Consider the following 18,579-nt stretch of genomic DNA (forward strand, 5'->3'; position numbering starts at 1 on the left):
TAAGATAGAAATGCAATACTAGAAAGCAAACTAATAAGTAAACTTAGATGCATGGACTTGGTAACCTACTAGGCAAACTATGAAATCAAAAAGGAGGCTGATAAACCAAAAGAAGTGGAGTCGCTACGGGGAAAATATACATGTACAACTGGAGATTTACAACTCTTCGCTAAACATCGTAGAAAGTCAAATGTTTTACAACTGGTTTCAAAGGAAGAGTTGTCGTATATCATCACTGCCAACCCTTAGGAAACAAGGGGTTGCGCTAAGAAAACAAACGACAACTCCTTAAGCAAAAACGTTGTGACGACATTTAGCTATAACAACTCTGTTCCATAAAGCTAGTGACTAAGCCTATCACAATTTTCACAAGAGTTGTTGAAGAACATCAAAATATGATGATGAAAAATAGTGTTAGAGGGGAGATTCGAACATGAACCTACTGCATGGAAGTCTGGCTCATCAACCATCCTTACAGTTCACAAGTTTTGTTTTTTTTTCTTCTTTTTTTTAATAAAAACGTATAACAACACTTATAAGTGTTGTTGAAGTAAAAATATAGAATGTTGGAAAAAATGAGATTAGAAGGGAGATTCGAACATGAATCTACTGCATGGATGTCTAGCTCATCAACCATCCTTACCGTTCACAAGTTTTGGTTGTTTTTTTTCTTAATAAAAATGCATAACAACACTTATAAGTGTTGTTGAAGTAAAAATATAGAACGTTGACATAAATGAGGATGGGGGGATTTGATCCTCAGCCTCCTGCATGAAAGTCTACACCACTAACCATTCCTACACTATCACAAGTTATGTCAAGTTTGTGGTTCTTTAATATACTAATTTTAAGACAACCCTTTATAAGAGTTATGAAACAAAATATAATGTCCAAAAAAAATGCTCAGGTGACTAAGCCGCAAAATATTCTGAAGGAATCTTACTTGTAAATGGATGGATTCGTCGTTCTTACCAAGTTTCCGACTTAGAGTAGTCCACTCACGTCCAGGTTTCGATCTCGGAGCCTGGTTTGCATACAATATGGAGAAATAGGGTTTGTTTAAGGTTTCCGAAGGAATCTTACCTGTAAATTGATGGATTCGTCGTTCTTACCAAGTTTCTGACTTAGAGTAGTCAACTCGCAGCCAGGTTTCGATCTCCGAGCCTGGTTTGCATGCAATATTCATAAATAGGGGTTTTTTTTAAGGTTTCGTAGAATATTCCAAAAGAATATTACCTGTAAATGAATTGGTCGTTCGTAACAAGTTTCTGACTTAGAATAGTCCACTCCTGGCCAGGTTTCGATCTCGGAGCCTGGTATGCATACAATATGCAGAAATATGGTTTGTTTAAGGTTTCGTAGAATATTCCGAAGGAATTATCTGTAAATGGATATTCGTCGTTCTTACCAAGTTTCTGACTTATAGTAGTCACTCCGGCCAGGTTTCGATCTCGGAGCCTGGTTTGCATACAATATGCAGAAATAGGTTTGTTTAAGGTTTCGTAGAATATCCGAATGAATCTTACTGTAAATAGATGGATTCGTCGTTCTTACCAAGTTTCTGACTTATAGTAGTCTACTCCCGGCCAGGTTTCGATCTCGGAGTCTGGTTTGCATACAATATGCAGAAATACGGTTTGTTTAAGGTTTCGTAGAATATGCCGAATGAATCTTACCTGTAAATAGATGGATTCGTCGTTCTTACCAAGTTTCTGACTTATAGTAGTCACTCACGGCCAGGTTTCGATCTCGGATCCTGGTATGCATACAATATGCAGAAATAGGGTTTGTTTAAGGTTTCGTAGAATATCCGAGGAATCTTACCTGTAGATCGATGGATTCGTCGTTCTTACCAAGTTTCTGACTTAGTAGTCCACTCGCGGCCAGGTTTCGATCTTGGATCCTGGTTTGCATCCAATATGCATAAATAGGGTTTGTTTAAGGTTTTAGAATATTCCGAAGGAATCTGATTCGTCGTTCTTACCAAGTTTCTGACTTATAGTAGTCCACTCCCGGCCAGATTTCGATCTCGGAGCCTGGTTTGCATACAATATGGAGAAATAGGGTTTGTTTAAGGTTTCGTAGAATACTCCCAAGGAATCTTACCTGTAAATGGATGGATTCGTCGTTCTTACCAAGTTTCTGACTTAGAGTAGCCCACTCGCGGCCAGGTTTCGATCTCGGAGCTGGTTTGCATCTAATATGCAGAAATAGGGTTTGTATAAGGTTTCGTAGAATATTCCGAAGGAATCTTACCTGTAAATGGATGGATTCGTCGTTCTTACCAAGTTTCTGACTTAGAGTAGTCCACTCCCAGCCAGGTTTCGATCTCGGAGCCTGGTTTGCATACAATATGCAGAAATAGGGTTTGTTTAAGGTTTCTTAGAATACCGAAGGAATCTTACCTGTAAATGGATGGATTCGTCGTTCTTACCAAGTTTCTGACTTAGAGTAGTCAACCAGCCAGGTTTCGATCGGAGCCTTGTATGCATACAATATAGAAATAGGGTTGTTTAAGGTTTCGTAGAATATTCCGAAGGAATCTTACCTGTAAATCGATGGATTCGTCGTTCTTACCAAGTTTCTGACTTAGAGTAGTCCACTCGCTGCCAGGTTTCGATCTCGGAGTCTGGTTTGCATCCAATGTGCAGAAATAGGGTTTGTTTAAGGTTTCGTAGAATATTCCGAAGGAATCTTACCTGTAAATGGATGGATTCATCGTTCTTACCAAGTTTTGTGTGTGTTTAAGGTTTCGTAGAATATTTCCATGGAATCTTACCAGTAAATGGTTGGATTCATCGTTTTTGTGGACTTTCAGACTTCTTGTTCATAGTTTGTAAGTCGTTATACCGAACTTGAAGTTTGGATCGACACTGAGCTTCATATTCATCAATTTCGATGATGTATCATGCTAATTTTGAAGTCAGAACCCTCTCAGAGCTTCGTGGTTCATAGATTATAGGCTTTTATACCAAGTTTGAAGTTCGAATCGACATTGAGCTTCATATTTATCGATTTTGATGATGTATCATGCTAAGTTTGAAGTCAGAACCCTCTCATAGCTTCTTGGTTCATAGTTTGTATGTCGTTATACCACATTTGAAGTTTGAATCGACATTGAGCTTCATATTTATCGATTTCGATGATATATCATGCTATTAATGTGAACTAAAGCTACTTCATGACATGTATGACTAGTCAAAATTACATCATGACCTATGTAACTAGTCGAAATTCAAACCGGAAGCACAAAGAGAAAGCACAAAAGCACAAAGAAACACACCAATTATCGGATTGATTTCTTATTTTTCAACTTTATTCTTATACATTTTTTGGATTTTTTTTATATCAAAATGTCGATAAGAATGTGCTACATTTATTCATATTTTTTTTGGATTTTTTTCGTGTCGAAGGTTGATAATCAAACCGAATACATGAGCTCGTATTAGAACAAAATGAAACACATACTTCTCAATCCGCATGAGCATCCTAAATACAATCTCAACCGTCAAGATCTTTTCTTAATCCGTATGAGCATCTCAAATACAATCTCAACCGTCCATCATTTTCATTCGAATTCACTCTTTTCTTCTTCTTTTTTTCCGAAGCATAACCCTCCTTCAACCACTCGAACCCAATTCCTATCTGTTTTTCTCTCAATCACCACCGCTGAAGAACACCTCTACTCCACAGATGACGGCGACGCTCCATCACCACCGCTGCTCTTCTCTCGACCCCTCTTCTTCATCATCTTCTCTCAATCTCTCTCTTTAACTCCCCCTTTCTCTCATCCGCAACAGTCAATTGTAGCAGCTCATCAAATCCAGATCTGAACCAAATTCTAATCAACCCCATCACTGATTCAAGTTACACAAAACCAAATTTCTTGTCGGTAACAATCAACGGAGGCCCTAACTCAAGTTTCCTTCAAATCTTCATCACATAACTCAATTCTTCCATCTCTAGAAGTTCTCGATTCATCAAAATCTTCTTCTCAATCTAGAACCTCATCCCAATTCCCATAACCGAACCCTAGATTTCAAAACAAAAATAAAAACCCCCCGAATCTCAATGTTGAGCTGAAAAAAACAAACCCTAGATTTCAAAATCAAAATCTCTGAGCTCAATTGGGGACGATGAGTTTGTGGTTGAATGGTTGATGTTTTAGCTGGGTAGAGTCTGAGTTGACAACCGAAATAGTGAAATTCTATGGGTGATTTGGATGAATTCTGGCAGTAAATGGTACCATTGGTCTGTGAGGTTCTGTTTGAGAGAAGACAAGAGTTTTTGAAGTTAATTCAAGCATAGATGCAGATGAAGAACTCAGGGAGAAGATGGAAATCTAAATGAGGGTTTCTGAGCTTCAACTGAAAACAGAGATGGGTTCGATTGATTCCCTCAGATAGATAGAAGACATGAGCAGATTTATGAAGAACTAGGGTTCTATTGTGTTGGAGGATTGATAAAATCAGAGCTAGGGTTTGTGTTGGATGTATGATTCTGTGATAGATTTGAAGATTTGAATTGATTAAAGGGGAAGCTGAGATCGATTTCAATCATAAGAAGATGGGTTTTGTGGTAATTGTGTGGTTGTGTGCTTGTTGTTAGGGTTCAGATGAAGAAGTATAATGTTGATATTCATGGTTTCGGTTTGATATTGAAGTTTTGAATACTGCTGCTTCTATAGATGAATGTAACTGGTGGTGTTAACTGTTGCCATCAGTTGAGAACAAAAACAACAAGTTTTGGAGATTCAGGATGTAAATGACAGAACTGGTGATGAAGAAATGAAGAAGTGAATGGAGTTAGCTGAGTATGGTGTTCGACTTGAGCATGTTGAGGGCATGTTGTTGTTGTTTGAAACAAATAATGGAGTTAGCTGAGTCTGGTGCTGGACTTGAGCTGAGTGATAGTCATGGTCAAATATGTGCAGGAATGGAATGTTTCCGTTACAGGATATTAACTTGATGCATAGAATGAGATGGATATGAAATAGGTAGTAAGGGCTTGGTTATGTTCAAGAATCTCTAGAGAGGTTGATATTAAGGTTAAAGCTGTGAAAGATGATGTAATGTAGTGTTTATAGCAGCAGGATATGAACAAGAAGACATGGAAGAATGTAATGTTGATGGCAGTGGTACTGGTTATATGCTGAAATGGTGGTACTGAGAATGGAATATCGGTACCTATTAGCTCACCATCTCTAACCATATAGAAATTCATCCCTAACCCAAGTTGCACCTTAAATCTATCGGATTTCAAAACTACGGATTGAAATCAAGACGAGATGTAAATCGTTGCTGCAGTTGCTGTTAAGAAGATGAGATGGATTCGAATACACTGATACCCCATCTTCTCATGATTCAATTGCAATGCTAGGGTTCAGCACAATAGCAATTGTGCTCTCAGTTATCCCTTGATGTAAGTTTGATTTTTTTTTCTTTTCTTTTTAAAGTTTATTATTGATTTTAGATGAACTGATTGATAATTGGATTTCTACTACTTCAATTTTCACAGGGGTTTCTACCTTCTGAGGCACCAATTTTCACAGGGGATTTATAAATGAGACCAAATCAAATAAGCTGAAGATGTGAAGTATGTGCTTGTGTGGTTTTTAGAAGTGCTGACCAAGGGTGTTTGATATCCATCCTATAATTGCGCGACTTTAACGCAGAAACTGAGAAGGTTATGGTGAGTATCTCATCCATATGAATGAGATAAAACTGTTTGAATTTGGTAGATGGTAAACGATACCAGTTATAAATATAATGTCACTTCAGATTTTACATTGTGGAATGAGTTAAATTGTGAAATTTTCCATTCCCTGAATTTTCCTTAATAGGGAAAGTGTGAAAGTGTGGGAACACTAGGAAGTATGCTTACAGTACTTGCAAATATATGTTGGAAATCTTGAGATTATTACAAGTTGTCTCATGTTTTAGTCAAGTTACTGTGCTTTGTTGAAGATTTTATCCAGCATTTATAAGGGATTTACTTACCATCTTGTTCTGCGGCCATTTGTGAATCATGTTAAACTTGTATTTTGTATGGATATGCGTGGTTTCAACAATAATGGAGAGAGTGAAAGGCACTGTTTGTTTTTTAATTGAATCGCAGTTGCTCTTTTCTACCCTACCGTTTGTTAAATACTACGAACATCTGTGTGTCATCTATAAAGCAAATAGGTATACTTTGTTACCAACTTTGTGTTGGAAGATGACTACATGAATTATGCTTTTCCAAGCTATTTAGCTCATGATGCCTTAGTTTCATGTTTATCAGCTAGGGTAGCCATATTCCCTCATATATCTGCTTACAGTTTTTTGTATTATTTTCGACTATTAGAATGTTCTACGGCCATCTGTGCAGTAATGTCAGTTTCTTGTTGGCAGAGCCTGGCTTTTTCCTTTTTGATTATATTCTTGTATTTTTTAAATCTATTGAAGGGTCCTGACTTTTGATTTATGAATCACCAAATCTCATTATATATCACTAATGCAATTTCTGTGCTCAGGGCTTGCATGGTGTTTTGAGATTTATTATGGAAAGTGGTGCCTAAGGTTGCGAGGTACAATCTGCTACTATTATTTCGTATATTCCAGTCTTAACCCTTTGTTCTGCTTGATATGATATAAATTTCAAGTTTGTAATTGTTACAGGTTATTGTGAGTGAAAAGCTTAGGGAAGCTCGTGCAAAGTCAATGAAGTTCAAGGATGGATACATGATTTCTTCTGGTCAGCTAATTTACGAGTACATTGATTCATCCGTTAGACACGTCCTTCTTAGACTGGTCAGTTTCTACACCATTTATTTTTACTAACTTAAACTGTATCTTTCATTAGTATATTAATTGTTGTTTGGTTTACTTTTGTTTGTTTCATTTTTATTTAGAGTGAGACAGTGGAGAGTATGAGGTGATGATTAGATAATTTCCCTATTGGTTTGATTGTCGAAAAGGTGACATAAATGTATTCCGTCTATCTGATCATTCTCTCCAGTCCTACTAAAGAGCGCCTTTTTTTTTTCTGTTTTACTTCTTTTGTTGTGTGCCGAGTTATATTTTCTTTATTTCTGGAAATTTCGTTCATCTTCTAACTTAAAGTTCATTGTTGTTTGTTTTGTTGAGCAAGGTGTTATTGGCATCAAGGTCAAGAACATGTTGGATTAAGATCCTAAAGGAAAGAATGGTCCAATGACTCCATTGCCTGATGTTACCATCCACCAACCTAAGGTTGAAGAAGACTTCGTCAGGCCTTCAATGATGGCTCCTACCGAAATAGAAATGGCAGTTCCCCCACAAATTATAGTAACTTGAATGGGATGCGGTTTCCAGATTCATTATGATCTGGCACACAGTGTGTGATTACTGCTCATGTGGATGATGCTTATGTCTACATGCCAACTTCAGAGTTCAAGTATGTTAGTAATGTTGTCGGAAGTTTTATTACATGGCCCAAGGATCAATTAGTGTTCCCATAGACATCTTCATAATCTTTTTGGAGTGTGTTTAGAAAACTCAACTTTTGTATCACTGCCATTTTTTGAATGTATGTGGTTAACACTAGTAGGTTAACTTGAATGAATGTAAGTGTATTGCACTGGCAGGTTAATGTGAATGTGAAATACTTTCGGCAATCCAGTTTCAGCTATAATTTTTTTTTCAAAATAGTTTTATGCACACACCTTCTAATAAAATTTGTAGTTACACATTCATTTACAGAAAACAGAAGTTGTTACTTCAAATATTACAACTGTTAAGGGTATTGTAAAAACAAATCTTGCAACATAAGTAGGAGTTGTTCAGTATAGTTGTACAACTCTAGGAAGTGTAATGATAGTAGTATTCACAATACTAATCGATGTTGTCTTCCAGTTTTCGACTACGAAACAGTTACTTTACAACATAAGTTTGTGTTGTCCAAGATAGTTCGACAATTCATACAAGTGATGTGCAAATATTATTCATAATACTGGTAATTGTTGTTGCATATGTTTCTACGATATACTACTTATGTTGTCCACGATTGTTCTACAATACAAGCAAGAGTTGTGTTAGGTTATCAAAAAAAATCGAAAGAGAATCACAACATTGACAAACTATTGTCGAACCATGAATGACATCACCCTTTACAACACTTGTCAACCATTGTAGAAAAACTTGGACTTTTTACAATACCCCCGTTCCACAATGCATGAAATGGAGTTGTCGTAGGGGTACTGCAACTCTTATCTTGTGTCGTCAATGATTATTTTTCCCGTAGTGAGTTCCACCGGCCCCATAAATGTAGTATCATCATACTTAAAGCTGAGTGAGTGTATACACGTCTTGTGCTGATGTGCCTTGTGCTGAGCTGATGTAACATCTTGGATTGGCGGATGCAGGTTGGTAGTTGCTGATTGTTGCTGCTGGTGTTACTGATATTGTTATAGCAGTTTTACAGAAAGATACTGTCAGATGGCTTTGCTGCTGTCGTTGCTCAGATGGATGATGCTGCTGGTACCAATTCAAGACTACTCAATTCTTTGAATTGAATCCTCTCCGATTGTATCCACTATATGTATGTTTCCCTTCCGAGCAAGAAATTACAGTTTGATCTATGAGCAGATGAAGCAATGGAATGGGTGCATCTCTACTCCAGTCATGGGGACTAGCTGGTATTGATCTGGAGACTGCATTTTTGGTTGGTTGAGGAGGAAGATGTCAATGCAGTCTTCAGCAATAATCCCTAATCTATTGCAGTACTTATAAAGCAATCTTGGTAATTCTAGAAACTAGAATGCCATCCAGTTAACTCCAAGACAGATAATTGGATCTAAGATATCAAATTAGGCTGAGACAGGTTGATTCTTGGCCAAATAAGCATGATGTTGTAACCATTATGGGAATATATTGGGTCAATGTATGCAATAATCCCTCTGGGTCTGAAGAGTTGGCTTTGACATTGAAAAGAAGTATTTGCTCAGATAAAAGAATGTGTAAAACGATCTCGAAATCCTTACAAATGGTTGAAAAGTTTTATAGGTTTAAAAAGGGTGCCAAGGCCTTAATGTGAACCATATATAACTTAAATCTCCTGCCTGAGAACATTAATCATTCGTGACGAAATTCAAACAAAAAGATAGAAGAACTTATTAAACTTGCTAACAGATAACCCTCCAACAAAACATCATATATCTCTTAAAGCATTTCTAAGAACAAAATAATTTTGTTTAATTTTATTGTTTAATTTTTTCATTCTGGTTAAAAAACCACCCACAAGCTTGAACTTCCATTTCCTTAATAGGGTTAAGATTGACTCTAAAAAAGATTTTAAAAGCTTCTAAAAGCTCCATCACTTTGTCAATAATTGGACACAGTGATACAGAACAAGATATATCAAAAATAGAAAATCGAAAGCAAAACAAAACAAAACAAATTTGATAGGAGATCCATTAAGAAGAATACAGATGCTTGTGATACTCACACATTGGGGCGATTGACTTAGCGAAATTTTTTTCTTTGAAATCTCAAATTCTGTGCTCATCTTAATCAATTCAGGTGAAATCAACGTCATTAATTCTTGTTTTCTTCATAGTTTAATGATTAGATATCATTGATTCAGGTTTTTTCCATGGATTCTTGTCCGAAAACCACTTGTTCTGATGATTCTCCTTCAAAAAAATTAGGTTTACATCGAAACAATTCTGATTCCAAAATTCCTTCAATAGATTTACCTGATGATCTGTTTGAGGAGGGTTTAAATCCTTGAAAATTTTCTCTCATTGGTAGGTTATATTTACAGAAGATTAAATTTGTGGATGCTGCTATTATTTTACGTCAACAATGGAAATTGGTAGGAAAATGTAAACTCATTCATCTAGGAAGAGGTTTCTTTACCATTAAGCTTGATAATGAAGTTAGTCTTTTTTATGCATTTTAACTTACAAAAAAAAAGCTTGATAATGAAGTTGATCGAATGACTATCAAATCTGGCCAGTGGGAAGTTAATGGTCAAGTATTACAGGTTAGAAATTGGGTTTCAAATTTCAGACCATCATCACAACGTGCATCTAAAGATCAAGTTTGGGTTCGTTTACCTGGGTTAGGTTTGGAATTTTGGAAGGAGGAAATTCTCTTCAAAATATGTAAGGAAATTGGAACCCCTATTAAGATTGATTATGCTACTGCAAATTGTGAGGTTGGTTATTATGCTAATGTTCTAGTTGAGATAGATTTTTCTCATTCTATTCCTAACAAAATTTGGATTCGTACAAAGTTTGGAGGCTTTTTCAGGATATGTCAATTCCTGTATATCCTAAATTCTGTCATAATTGCAAAATCATTGGTCATTTAACTACAGAATGTAGAGTTGAGCAGAATAAAACTAAAGCAGCTAATGCAGATGGAGAGAATAGTCAAAAACAATTTACTACACCAGCAAAGCATCAATAAATTCCATTTGATATTTGTGGAGAAGGTGAAGATTCTATAGTTAATACTATTCATGAAACACAAGTTATCAAGCTAACTACAGGAAATAATATATTGCACAGAAGCAAATTTAGTCCTCTTGAATGTGAAGAAGGTGAAATAGGAAATGAAGCTGTCATTAAAGAAGTTCCAAATGTTTCAACACCAAAGGCAGTTAACAGTTTAGAAAGTACTACTATCAAGTATTAGATGGGAAAACTGGTCAAGTATCCAATGAAGTTGTTAAAGTGACTTCTTGGTCCAAAATAGTTGAAAAGGAAATGGTATCTAATACTGCATCTTCATCAACTGCTACAAGTCCAACTGATCCAGTAAAGGTAACTAAACAATTTCCAACAAATAATAAGTATAATTTCATGAAAAATCAAGGAAAAAGGGGGTACTAAAAATCCTCCTCCTCCTGTTAAATGAAGATAATATATTGGAACATCAGGGGCCTGAGAAGCCCTAGAGCTCAGGATAAATTAAGGTCTTTAGTTAACCAGTTTAGTCTTTCTTTAGTTTGGATTGCAAAACCAAAAGTAAAATGCAGTGCCTCTTTTTGTGAGAAATTAAATTTAGATGGAATGCAGAGTATGGTGATTCACAATTCTACATCAAATAATAAAGGTAACATATGCTTATTTTGGAGTAAAAATATTTCAACTCCTCAAGTAATTTTGGTTTCTAGTCAAATGATTACAGTGAGTATTGGAGATGTTTTTGTATCTGGAGTTCATTCTCATGTAAAGAAAGTTCAAAGAAGGTTTTTATGGTCATAAATGGAAATCATCAGTGAGTTAAACAAACCTTGGATAGATTTAGGTGATTTTAATGCAGTTATTTCACTAGATGAAAAAATGGGTGGCAAATCTCCTAACAAAACTTCAATGTTAGAATTTTCAACTTGTTTAGATAATTGTGATCTTATTCAAGCACCTAAAACATGGTTACAATTCTCATGGTCAAATTGCCAGCAAGGAAAAAACAAAATTTTATGCACTCTAGATAGAGCAGTCTTTAATCAACAATGGCTACAAAAATTTGGAGATTGGGGATATAAAGTTGGTTTAAGAATAGTGTCAGATCATGCACCATTATTGGGAGGTTGTTCTAATATTACTAAACCTCATAATTGTCCAAGAAAAGTTTAAAAAATGTGGATCTATCACCCAGAATTTTTATCAGTTGTCAAAGAATGTTGGTCTAAGCATATTTCAGGTGATCCAGCTTATATCTTTATGCAGAAGTTAAAGGCCTTAAAAAAGGAGTTGAATGAATGGAACTGGAAGGTTTTTGGAAATGTTCAAGTTAAAATAAAAGAACCAGAAGAACAAGTTAAAGTAGCAATGCAATATTCAGATGCCCATCCTTTTGATGAAGATGCTTCAAATAACTTAGTGACAACTCAAAATGAACATGCCAGTAGAGAAGTAAGCTAATGTGATGCTAAGGCAAAAATCAAGAGAAAAATGGATCCAAGAAGGAGCAGCAAACACTCAATTCTTTCACACCAAGATGAAGATAAGGCAACCAACAAATTTAATTAGTGAACTTGAAGATAACAATGGTGATATCATATCTGATCCTTCTCTCATTGCTGATTAATTAGTTCATCATTTTCAACAACAAATTGAGTTTCAAGAAGTTAATATTTCAGAAAAATTATTGGATGTTATTCCTTCATTAGTAAGTACTTCAGATCAAGAAATGTTGGATGCTTTACCAAGCTATGAAGAAATCAAAAATATCATTTTTCAAATGGATCCAGAAAGTTCTCCTGGCCCATATAGTTTTTCTGGTATTTTCTACAGAACCTGTTGGGAAATTATTTGTACTGATTTAGTGGCAGCAATTCAATTTTGTTGGAAAATAAGATTCATACTAAGAGGACTGAACTCTAATTTCCTTGTTCTTCTTCCAAAATGTCAAGGAGCAAAAAAGGCAAACCAGTTTAGACCAATTGGTTTAAGCAATGTACTATTCAAAATTTTCACTAAAATCATTACAGTAAGAATGAATAGTCTTATGGTTAAATTGATATATCCTCAACAAGCAACTTACATCAAGGGTAAGAGTATTCATGAGCAAATTTTGCTTGCTTCTGAGATGGTGAATGAAATGAAAAGAAAAAGAAGAGGAAGTAATGTAGCTTTCAAACTTGATATCTCTCAATCTTATGATTCTGTGAGTTGAAAGTTTCTTTTTCAAGTCTTGCAGAAATATGGTTTTTCTTCTTCATGGTGTGATTGGTTACTTACATTATTTGAATCAGCAAAAATGTCAGTGATGGTTAATTATGGACCTTGTGGATACTTTTCAATGGGAAGAGGTTTAAAGCAGGATGATCCATTATCACCTCTTTTTTTTTGTATTGATGGAAGATGTTCTTAGCAGGAACATTTCTCAGTTAGTAAATCAAGGTAAAATACTTCCTATGGTGATTAAAAATGGTATTCATCAAACTCATCTCTTCTTTGCAGATGATGTTTTTATATTTTGCAACGGATCTTAGAAATCTTTAAACAGTTTATTCACATTGATTGATGAATATCAAGCTAGCTCAGGTCAATTAATCAATAAAGATAAAAGTAAGTGTTTCATAGATGGAGTTACTTCTACTAGGAAACAGCAAATATGTGAGATAGTCAATATGGAATTATCTAAATTTCCTGATAAGTACTTAGGAGTAATTTTATCTCCTGGAAGAGTAACTTCAGCAATGGTAGAAATGATCCAACACAGACTAGCTAAATAGAAAGGAAGATTGTTATCTTTTGCTGAAAGTTTAGTTCTTGTCAAATCAGTGTTACGTAGTATTCCATTATATAATATGACTGTTTATAGATGGATTGATTCAGTCATTAAAATTTGTGAAAAACTTATAAGGAACTTCTTATGGTCTAGCAACAGTGAAGATAGAAAATTCAAAATATTATCATGGAAGAAGGTTTGTACACCATACAATGAAGGGGGTCTTGGTATTAGAAGACTGGAAATTATTAACAAGGCCTTTCTTATGAAAATAATATGGAAAATGGTGAATTCTAAAGAAGAATGGGCTCTTTTCTTTGCTGCTAAATTTAAGAATAAACAAGGTCAATGGTTTGAAAACTGGAAACCATCATCTGTTTATTCTGGTCTTAAATGGGCTTGGTCATCTCTTAAAGATGACATTAAATGGAGTGTTGGTGATGGTGCTGGGATTTCAGTTTGGTTTGATACTTGTATGAAACGTATCCCATGATAAATAAAATTGGATATTCTGACCTTGTTAAAAACAATATCCAGATGAAAGTAAAAGATCTGATTAAAGACAATGGGAAATTCTCTTTGAATTACAATCTGTTTTTGTCATGGGAAACATGTCTGCAATTGATGGTAGATCTGACAATATAATATGGACTTGAAGTACAAATGGAATCTTCACTACAGCAATGGCAGTGGAAAAATTGAGATTCAAGCAGCAACAACTGGTATGGCCTTCTTTCATATGGAAAAACTTTTTACATCCTTCTATTGCTTGTAATATTTGGAAGATTCTTCAAGGAGTATATGTAGATGATGAAACAATGAGAAATGAAGGTTATGAAATGCTTTCTAGATGCTGTGTGTGTGTGTTGCAGAACAAGACAACATGGAGCATACCTTGTGGAAATGTGATTTTAGTAGTCAAATCTGGAATTGGCTATGTTCAGTCTTTGTTTTTCCCAGGCCATCATCATTTACAGATGTATGTCAAGCAGCAACACAACATAGTCCACTGATAAGGGAGATATGGATCACAGCAGCTAGTGCAATAATGAAAGAATTATGGTTCCTAAAGAATTCAATTCTATTTGAGAATGGAAAGGTCAATATTCATAGTTTCAAAAGTAGAATTATTCAAGTGGTCCATGATGGAGGTATTAGAATGCAAGGTAAAAGATGGGTTCATGACTATGATTCTCAAATAATCAATTTCTTCAACTTACAGTCTAGGCTAGTTAATATTAAGCCATAGCTGTCTTTGCTTGTTTTTTCTTTTTGCTCTGTCTTTTGTAATTTAACTTTTCCTTCTTGTTGGTTGCTAGTTGTATAACTTTGACTATTCAATTTATAAAAAAAATATGTGATTGAGCAAACAAAAAAAAAAAAAAAGCAAAACAAATTTTGAAATCAGATTGAAAAGGCAACTAAAGGCAGGTGACTGAGATATATGAGCTAGATGGTTATGCAATGTACTGATATTTTCGAGTTCAATTTGAAGATGTCTTTCACAGAAAACAAGAGCAAATCATGATGATGAAAGTCAAAGAAAAAATGGGTTTGGGAAGGGTATTGCATAACAAACGCAGGAAACATGTAGGGACATGTATTTGAGAAGGTTATGGGTAAAAAGGTTACAGCAGCAGCCAATTACTTAAGATTCTTAATGTGAAATTTCTATGATCGGAAAAAGTAGAATGATGAGGACTGATATAGGGGAGAACCAAAGTACCTTGGAATTGGAGTGCCAAATCGGCATCAGTAGATGGCTAGGTAGAGAGACATCCTGATGAAGAACTTGCGTAGACCCATGGAGAAACATTTGAGATTCAATTGAATAATCCATCATCGGTAGGAAGAGAAGTACTCCAGCAAATCAAAATCTTTGGACTTGAGAGGAAACCAAGAGCGGGTCAAGAGGAGATCCATTAATTAAATAAAAAACGCAAGCAACAGCAGCAAATGGAAATTAGACATGACAACATCAGATCGTCACTCAGTGAAAAAATGATGACTACATCGTGTCTGGGGCCGGCGGAATAAGGTTTTAGCTAATGAGATTGGAAGGAATCATGGTGGATTTTTGAGATTGGCTTCTAGGGTTTGCAGGAGACACCCAAAAATCGCCGATTTACAGTGCACACTGAATTGTTTGTTAGCTATTCCTTCACTTCCGACATTATCTAAATTAATTTTATCTGTAGAAAATGCAAACCAAAACAATCACGATTTATGAAAATTGTTAGTAAAATCATGAGTCAATAGAACAATAAGAAAAAAATTAAAATATACTTCCTCCGTCCCACTAATAAGATAATTAGGAAACAAATGTTAAAATTAGTTTGGGATTTAAAAAAAAATTACTAGTCAGTTAAAAGTTCAAATATTGTATTCTCGGTCTATTAAATATTTTATGGTACCAGTAAGCCCATGTACTATGGGAGTGTTCAATCATAAATACTCTAACGCAACCCCGTGAAAACTGTTTGGGATGAAATCATAGATACGGTTGCTAGAACTAAACTAAAGGGTATCATAATAAACTCTTTATGACCAAAATGAGCTCTGGTTAACGTAGATAATATTGTAAAACTATAAACTAGAGAAGAAGACACAGAGTAGAGGAGAAGAAGAGAGAGATTCTTATTCATCAAGTGTATCATAGACAAACATTAAAATCTCTATTTATAGGGCTAGACACAAGGACATTCCAATAATAAATAAGATTCATCCTAAATATTCTTAACATAATTACACGTTTATAACATATAATTCTTTTAAAATCGGTTTACATCCACCTCTGTACTTAGTTATTAATTTAGATAACTAGATTCAAAGCAATCCACTATACACCGAATTATTCTTTCCGACAATTATCAAGTAGAATTAACCATTTACACAAACACACTTTTGGAAGTAATCTTCTTATAAAAACCCTTGAAAGTCGAGTAGGTTCTCACAATCCAGAGGGAGGTCAGAGAAACAAGGATCCCTACTTACCTTCCGGGCTGGACCAAGGTAGAGGGAGGTTAGAAGAAGAATGGGGGACCAGTTTAAATCCAATTCAGACATGGCGGGAACAATTTGAATCCAATTCAGATATGAGGAACAATTTAAATTTGAGATCTTAGTTGTTATCTCATGGGTAGATTATTTATATGTCCCTATTTTTGACACCCAATAAATATAGGAAAATTTCTTGTTTGGTCCTAGGCCCATATAGTTATTTATAGTAGGGTGTAACCGGAATTTTTTTTTATCCGGAGGTCCAAAATTAATTAAAACATGGAAATGTCCATAATGCCCATTACTACCAAACGTGTGTGTCTACACTGCTTACAAATTTGAGTACATATCTGGTACACTGCTTAAAAATTCGAGTACATATTTGCTACACTGCTTACAAATTTGAGTACATATCTGTCTGAGTACATATCTGTCGTACTGCTTACAAATCCGATTATATATCTGAATGCTTACAAATTCGAGTACATATTTGCTGCACTGCTTCCAGGTAGAGTACAAATCTGTAAGAATCAATGATAAATAAATTAGAAAACGTATTACATCACATACATTGTAGGATCATACAATGTAGCAACCCAACCTTCTATGTTCCTCCAAATCCATTTGCAGCACACCTTCTTTCAAACACACGTCACAACCAATTTGTAACTTCATCAAGACCACCACCAATTTCACAAGCTTGCAAATCTGAACCAACAACAACTCCTGTTCCTATCATTCAAAATCTGTCATTTCTTGCAATAAGTTTTGAATTGCAGCTCCAGATCATCTCCATATCCAATTCCAGTACTGAATCAAACGTAACAAAGAGCATCTATTTCAGTATTTCATATACGTACTGAATCAAACATAACAAGGAGCACTTCCTATCAGTATGCGATATATGTACTGAATATTCATGAACTACAAATCAACAGTATGACAACAACAGGTGACAGATCTATGAAAAATAAGAGAATCGAAAGACATATTACAGTATTTCACATAAGTACTGAAGGGTAAGACTAAAAAAGGAGAAAAAACACAGCAAATAGCACTTCCTATCAGTATTATACATACATACTCATGGATCGAACCAAAAAAATTGGAAAAACTTCAAATAAAACAAAATTAGAAGAGTTTTGTATCAGTACGCCATATATGTACTGTCAATTCATACACGAAAAACAACTGTAACAAACCTAAAAAATGTTATAATGTTGAACCAATGATAAATCACAAATAACCGCTACAGTTTTAGTTACCTGTAACCCTGGGAAAACAGCATTGTTAATCGTAGATTCCATATCAACCCAAAGAACATGATCTTTCTTGAAGAAAATCATGCCACCTCTGGGACCTCGTAATGACTGCAAATTGAAACAGAAGACATAGTAAACAACATGACCCTTGAACCTAAACCAATAAAAACAAATGCTGCTTGTGTTGGTGTCAGTAGTTGCAGTCTTGCAGACTTCATGAATGGGACTAGATGTACCTTGTGAGTGGTGGTTGTTACAACATCACAGTATTCAAATGGGTCGGCAAGTACAGATGCAGCAACGAGACCACTTATGTGAGCCATATCCATCATGAGAAAAGCCCCAACAGAATCTGCAATATTCAAGAAACATAGCAGGAAAGGGAATTAGGTGTGTGTAATGGGTTAACTAGTCTGATTCTCTGATCACTAAGAATAACAACTGTTGACAATCAAAAGATATGTGTATACCTTTCTCATTCGAGGATAATCTAAATCACGAGGATAAGCACTAGCACCAACAATGATGAGTTTTTGGTCGAAAGAGGGTGGCAGTTTTCTCAAGCATATCATAATCAATAAGGCCTGCAAGTGAATTTGGTGATGAATGCAAATTATCAACGAATTATAAATGAACAACAATAGACCACATAGTCATTACACAATATAAGAATGCAGAGCAGCACCTGTTGATTCATCAAGACGGTAGGGCATCGATTCAAAATAAATCGAAGTCCCAGATACCCGTCTTTTAGGAGTCATAAATCCATGTGACAAGTGACCTCCATGAGGAAGATCCAGACCCTGTGCCAGTTACATGAACAAAGCCCTTTGTTGAAAAAGTGTCTCTAGCTCATCAATGTACTCATTGCCACCATAGTATCTACATTGCAGAATGAAATGATCAAATGCATTTCAATACAAATACAGGGAAAAAATACAACATTAAGCATCATCTTTACCTTTTACCAGAAAGCCCTTCTGAATACTTGTTTGTGAGACAAGAACCACAGCTTCCATCACTGCGCGAGATGTAAAATTCTCTGAAGCAATGAGCTCCAAGCTGTTAAACTGACGATTCTTCTCACTATCAATTATTGAACGTACTTCAGG

General features: G+C 35.3%; 1 non-coding gene and 1 pseudogene across 1 annotated transcript; one reads left to right on the forward strand and one right to left on the reverse strand.

Moving 5' to 3' along the window:
- The first annotated feature begins 6,908 nt into the window (after positions 1-6,908).
- LOC113292261 lies at positions 6,909-6,992 on the forward strand. Its single transcript, XR_003331747.1, has one exon. It is a non-coding gene; the product is annotated as a small nucleolar RNA Z102/R77 (small nucleolar RNA).
- A 10,484-nt stretch (positions 6,993-17,476) lies between these two features.
- Positions 17,477-18,579, reverse strand: LOC113290311 (annotated as a pseudogene).

Source organism: Papaver somniferum, chromosome 6, assembly GCF_003573695.1.
Source record: "Papaver somniferum cultivar HN1 chromosome 6, ASM357369v1, whole genome shotgun sequence".
In the NCBI taxonomy this organism is placed as follows: domain Eukaryota; kingdom Viridiplantae; phylum Streptophyta; class Magnoliopsida; order Ranunculales; family Papaveraceae; genus Papaver; species Papaver somniferum.